Below are 7,117 nucleotides of genomic sequence, written 5' to 3' on the forward strand. Positions count from 1 at the left end.
GTGATGGATTTACATTCTTCAACTAATTATCTCCCATTTCTTATAATAAATGATTCTATTAGCCATACACAGGCCCTGTTAAATCTATTAAAATAATATATAAATATAAGGTCACATTAAAATAATAACATATGTAAGAATTTAATTTTCTTTTGATATATGTGGTGTATTAACAATAAATCTATCTTGAACAAGGATAAAGATAAAAAAACTTTCAATTTATTTTTTCAATTCAATTTAGAAAAAAAATTTGATATCGTATTTCTACCATCTTCGCGAGTCCATTATATGATTTAATAATGAATCAGCGTTTGAGACTCTGATTTTCAATGATACATATTATTTAAAATCTTTGTTGGTCTCAGGAAAAAGGTTTACTCGGCAAAGCTAAAGTGTTGTTTCTCACTTTAAACAAACAATATAAGCTTGAGTTTAAATTTTGAAATAGTTTATTTTTGTAGGGTTTTATTGAAAATGGCATAATCTACCTATTTACATTATGCATACCTATGTATTGCTTGATTAAATCAATTGTATAACGTGTATTTCTATTCTACTCAATCATTTATAAGATTTTTTTTTTTTTTTACATGAGATATAAGTTTAATTCTGTAAAATGTAATGGACTTACATACAAATTATCAAACTTGCTTTACAATCAACTTTATGATTACTTGTTTTGGTTAGTACAAGTACTTGGTTGGATCTATATATATATATTAGTATATTGTACATATCTATATATGCCATGGCCCATTGGTATATACTAAATCATATATTTATATAAATCTGATATCCTTTAAAAATATCTAATATAATATCCATTTTGATATAATGAATATAAATATTACAGAATAACTAGAGAAAAAAAATTGAAATTATATTTTGTAGAAAAGGAAATTAAATGAAAAAAATCAATAAAAATTAAATTAAATCTTCAGTTGTTAAGAGGAAGTCAAGCTCTTTGGATCATTTTCCTCTGAATGGAGGGTGTGCTTCTGAAGACTTTTTCTTCAGGATTCTCTCTTTAGAGAGGTCTCTTAATAGACTCAAGTTCAATATAAGTAATTTTTTATTGGGCCTTCCAAAACTCCACTTTGTGAGTGAAGGAAGTGAGCTCCATATTAAATTTTTGGTTAATTTAGTTTATTTTCTGAAGTTTTTTTTCTCTTTGGCCCTTCTATTTGGGGATTTGGATCTGGAGAGTGAGACACCTTCTTAACAGTGACTCAACAACAAAGTTATAAAAGGTACGCCGTTGTGTTTGGGGTTCACAACTCAATACGTCCCCCGTTGTATAAGAAAACTGTTATTTTGCGTGTTCTCATTCGAAGGCTTTAACTCTCTAAAATATGATTTGGCTCGAGAAGTTTTCCTTTTTTTTCATAATAAACCTAATAAGAGAAGGAGAAATCTGTATAGTTTCAAGTAAAACTTTTCAATTATGTTAGCAAATTTAATTAATGACTTTAAGTGGTGATAGGATCTGAAGTCATTTGTGTTTCTAAAGAAGTCTTTATTAATAATTTTATTGACATGAATACAAGATCTAAACTTTAAAATGAGTAATTTTCACATTTTATGATTAATATCCCTTATCCTCTCATGCAAATATGTCCTTGAATTTCTTAGAAGGTTTTTTAACTTTGACAGACATGTTCGAGAAGAAATTATATAGATACTAATTTTTTTTAACTCTTCTGCCTTGACTCCAATTATATTATAAAATATATATAGACCTATTAATTTATCAATATATGATGTAATGTCGAATATATGAGAAGGAAGTTTGGTTTTGTTACAAAAGTATAAAGAGAGCAGAAATATCTATCTATTCAAAAAATATATTATATAATCTTTAATTGTTCGGTATTTGAATGTAATGTTAAGTAAAAGACTTGATCAATGATAACTATTTAAAAGCAAAAATTGCATTGATATATTATGAACTACTCCAAAATACATACATAAGTAATTACTCGACACCATTACATTAACAAAATAATGAGATGCATTTATTAAATCCTTAACTAGCAAGAATATTTTTCATTGAGGCATCCATTCGTGTACAAAAATAGAAATCAAATGTGTAGAATCATTTTCTTTCCATCTTGAAGAGTTAGGATAAAAGGTTTTGCTTGGTAAAATCAGTAAGAAATAATGAAATATAATTTTAAGTATGATAGATCCATTCAATCTTGAGAGTTCAAAGAAAATGTAATTTCGTCTACAACAGTAATGTTGAATAATGGGGGTAGGTGGTACAGGTTCATCTCAACCTATCTATTTATTCAAACCACTTTATGGTGAAACAAAAAGTTTTAATGAACTTTAGCAAAAAGGGATCAATTGAGAGCAGGATAGCCATTTATTTAATGTTCCAATTTGTGTTGGAGTGAAATCAATGATAATCTCCTAGTAATAGGTCAACGGTGCATGTATCCACTGTTTTATTACCGTTTTTAAATCCAAAGAATGATTTGATAGAAAATGAAATTCTTATAAAATAGAACCCTTTATGTACTTTTGCCACATAAAAAACTTTTTTTTAAATGGACAAATTATTATATAAATATTTGTATTTCAAACATATTTCTAAGAAACAAACAAAAACCAAAAATAGTGATATATAATTAAAATTGAAAATAGGTGCTTTTTATTCATGGCCTCAAGAAGAAGAAGATATTCATAGAGTTTAAAAATATCTCATTTAATAATTGAAAGTAATAACTTTTACCATAAAAATGCTCCTTATCGTACACAATTTGAAATAAGGCTTGTAAATGTAGCCACTGCATGAGAGTCTGCAGGCGTTTTCCAAGATAGATTGGATGACAGTTATCCATTAATATTAATGCCTTGTCAGCCTACAAATTTACTATTAGTCAAATAATATGAAATATTCTTCCATTAATGTTGCATTAATAATGTAATTCATTCATTGGGATAACTATATTTGGTTCCGAAATAAGACGAATTGTAAACCTCATTGACACTGTATCGATTTTCTATATTCCCATAGGGGAAAAAAAGGATGAAAATATTGTTTATTTTTATGAAATAGGTACGTTTAATTCCCATGAAGTTATAATTATGGCTGATGAGTGAGGCGGGAGTCTGCAGAGTCATATGTATTTACTCACGGAGTAGGTTTGAAGCACAGATGATATGTATATTTGTCTATGATTGGGAGATACAAATTTTAAAATAGCTGCAGATCAGGAAGGCAGGATCCAACCTGAAAAAACTATTGAAATCATACTTTCGAAATTAAATTTAAATTTTCAGTCCTTGTAATAATAAATAAATATAAACAATTTCATTATAACTACGCACATCTAAAAATAAATTATTCTTAATTAATAGTTTCAGTTTGGAATAATATATTGTGATCTTGGCTCTGAATATTATACGACTCCAATCCATTTGACTCATTGTGCAAATACACTCAACTCTTCTGACTTTATGAATTAATGGCATTAGTATCCAAAGATTAATCGAAGAATAATATTTGATATGAATTAATTATTTGTATTAAACTTACTGTATAATGATTTGGTACAAACAGGAACTGAAGTTGATAATTAATTTTTGAAGAACGAATTCATCAGTTTAATAATATTCTGAAGTTCACCAAGTTGAATTTATCATGAAAAATGATGTTTTTTACCACAACATGTTGCGTGATTGGAGCTTGTGCTCCTCCCGATAGTATGAGAACTCATTAGCTATGACTTGTAAATGTAGCCACTGCATGGGAGTCTGCAGACGTTCTCCAAGATACATTGGTTTACATTAATATTAATGCCTTGTCAGCCTACAAGAAAGGACAAAAGGTCAATAGCATTAAAAAGACAGTTCCTAGACTAATGCGAGATTTACATGGTAGATGTTTCAGTTGCAGAAGAGACAACCACCACCGCTCCGAGTGTAGATTCCGAAACAGCACATGTAACAAAATGTGTGAGAACAAGTCATGTTTTTTTGTTTTTTGTAGATGATCAGAATTATGATTCAGAATCCAAATCTCACTCAAGGACAACGAGAAATTCTAGCCCTGTAGAAACAGCCTCAAGCATTGTTAATAGTACATCATCCATTAAGCACTCCACTCCCCGTCTTACAATATATGAGAGCACTCCCGAATACAGGTGCAAGTGAAAATATCCCTGAAATATGGAAGAAAGAAAATGAAATTAATTACGGCATTCATCACTCCAGATTTACAAGATCACTTTCGTGGCATGATTTAGCGTCACTTAACGTTATTCCAAAATATTTTCTAGAAACAATTATATGTAATTCTGTAACCAAAACTCTTTGAGGGACCCGCAAATTATGAATGTCGAGTCCATTTTTCCAGAGTTTCCTCATGTTTTGAATGAGTCAGAGAAACTTGATCCAATGAAAATCTATGTAAAAGAAGATGAGAAAATCAGACGAGTTCATCAACTTACTGCTAGGAAAGCCCTAAAGGATGAATTGGAGTTTATAGTAAAGTCGGAGATACCAACAGGACTCAATAAGTTCGTAGTTCTTCCCATCACAAGAATCTCCAGTAAAACTAAACAATCAAGACTCTCCTTCCAAAAATCAAAAGCTGGGATCTGGGATGTATTGAAAAGATCACTACTCCATTCGCAAAACCACGGGCTAAGCCCAGCACAGTCTACCAACTGCGATATGGAGTTCCAGAATGTAAATTGAGGGGAGTTTTCTATTGAAGAAGAGCAGAAAATCAGAAATTATATAATTTGTAGAGATTTATCGATACTTACCTCTTTCAGAATCCCAAGAAGAAGCTATCCTGAGGAAAATTCTTGGATGTTCCTACTTTGTGAAGAACAGTGGAATGGGAGAGAATACAATATTCATACTCCTATTGATTGCATATGACTTAGGAGTTCTACTCATTAAAATTTCCTATCGTTTGTTGATGTACTTTTGTATTAAAATTAATAATGAGATACAACGGCACCTATAGACTATACATCTGACGTCCTATATATAAGTGTGGGAACAGGGAAGGACTCACCGCTCAACTGCCACTGGCTTCTAGGATGTGGGTTTTCTGAGGATTTGGTTCAAGTATTCCCTTGAATTTCCATAGATTGTATAACTATGTAATAACATGATTTTAATCAATATTAGTGTCTGAAAATAATCAAATTAGGCACTAAAGGGATACATTGGTGGTAGACAGTAAGGTCCTTTTATTTCAGGGCCCCAATTTGACATGGCAATAGATCACTACTTTCCTTAATATTCATGAAAAATAGATTTTCATTATTAGAAAAATGTTTTGTTTTTTTAAATTTAGGCCTCCAAAATAGCTGACCTTAACAGTGTTGTTCTCCTACAAACCATTCTTCAAATTGTCAGGATTGCCATGTTGATTTTCCGTTTCTTTTTTAATACCATGTTCAAATTATACACCATTTTCATCTCTAGGTATATGTTCTATGGTATCCATAACTTTTCCTCATGGAGTAAACCATTCTCGAGAATTGAAGGAAAACATATTGAGACATCTACTTCCTTCTTGGATAAATATTATCTAGAGTCTCAGGAAAAAGGTTTTACTCAGCATAGCTAAAGTGTTGTTTCTCACTTTAAACAAACAATATAAGCTTGGGTTTAAATTTTGAAATAGTTTATTTTTGTAGGGTTTTATTGAAAATGGCATAATCTACCTATTTACATTATGCATACCTATATATTGCTTGATTAAATCAATTGTATAACGTGTATTTCTATTCTACTCAATCATTTATAACATTTTTTTTTTTTTTTACATGAGATATAAGTTTAATTCTGTAAAATGTAATGGACTTACATACAAATTATCAAACTTGCTTTACAATCAACTTTATGATTACTTGTTTTGGTTAGTACAAGTACTTGGTTGGATCTATATATATATATTAGTATATTGTACATATCTATATATGCCATGGCCCATTATATACTAAATCATATATTTATATAAATCTGATATCCTTTAAAAATATCTAATATAATATCCATTTTGATATAATGAATATAAATATTACAGAATAACTAGAGAAAAAAAAATTGAAATTATATTTTGTAGAAAAGGAAATTAAATGAAAAAAATCAATAAAAATTAAATTTAATCTTCAGTTGTTAAGAGGAAGTCAAGCTCTTTGGATCATTTTCCTCTGAATGGAGGGTGTGCTTCTGAAGACTTTTTCTTCAGGATTCTCTCTTTAGAGAGGTCTCTTAATAGACTCAAGTTCAATATAAGTAATTTTTTATTGGGCCTTCCAAAACTCCACTTTGTGAGTGAAGGAAGTGAGCTCCATATTAAATTTTTGGTTAATTTAGTTTATTTTCTGAAGTTTTTATTTCTCTTTGGCCCTTCTATTTGGGGATTTGGATCTGGAGAGTGAGACACCTTCTTAACAGTGACTCAACAACAAAGTTATAAAAGGTACGCCGTTGTGTTTGGGGTTCACAACTCAATACGTCCCCCGTTGTATAAGAAAACTGTTATTTTGCGTGTTCTCATTCGAAGGCTTTAACTCTCTAAAATATGATTTGGCTCGAGAAGTTTTCCTTTTTTTTCATAATAAACCTAATAAGAGAAGGAGAAATCTGTATAGTTTCAAGTAAAACTTTTCAATTATGTTAGCAAATTTAATTAATGACTTTAAGTGGTGATAGGATCTGAAGTCATTTGTGTTTCTAAAGAAGTCTTTATTAATAATTTTATTGACATGAATACAAGATCTAAACTTTAAAATGAGTAATTTTCACATTTTATGATTTATATCCCTTATCCTCTCATGCAAATATGTCCTTGAATTTCTTAGAAGGTTTTTATAACTTTGACAGACATGTTCGAGAAGAAATTATATAGATACTAATTTTTTTTAACTCCTCTGCCTTGACTCCAATTATATTATAAAATATATATAGACCTATTAATTTATCAATATATGATGTAATGTCGAATATATGAGAAGGAAGTTTGGTTTTGTTACAAAAGTATAAAGAGAGTAGAAATATCTATCTATTCAAAAATATATTATATAATCTTTAATTGTTCGGTATTTGAATGTAATGTTAAGTAAAAGACTTGATCAATGATAAC

General features: G+C 29.6%; 1 long non-coding RNA gene across 2 annotated transcripts; it reads right to left on the minus strand.

The window, feature by feature from the left end:
- Window positions 1–3,651: 3,651 nt before the first annotated feature.
- LOC121129698 (uncharacterized) lies at window positions 3,652–4,569 on the minus strand. 2 transcript variants are annotated; one of them, XR_011783634.1, is made up of 3 exons: window positions 4,458–4,569; window positions 3,883–4,395; window positions 3,652–3,817 (listed from the first exon to the last, which is right to left on the minus strand). It is a non-coding gene; the product is annotated as an uncharacterized lncRNA (long non-coding RNA). The 2 variants fall into 2 exon arrangements; XR_005868485.2 differs by having other exon boundaries at window positions 3,883–4,412.
- Between the last annotated feature and the right edge of the window lie 2,548 nt (window positions 4,570–7,117).

This window comes from Lepeophtheirus salmonis, chromosome 14, assembly GCF_016086655.4.
Source record: "Lepeophtheirus salmonis chromosome 14, UVic_Lsal_1.4, whole genome shotgun sequence".
NCBI lineage: Eukaryota > Metazoa > Arthropoda > Copepoda > Siphonostomatoida > Caligidae > Lepeophtheirus > Lepeophtheirus salmonis.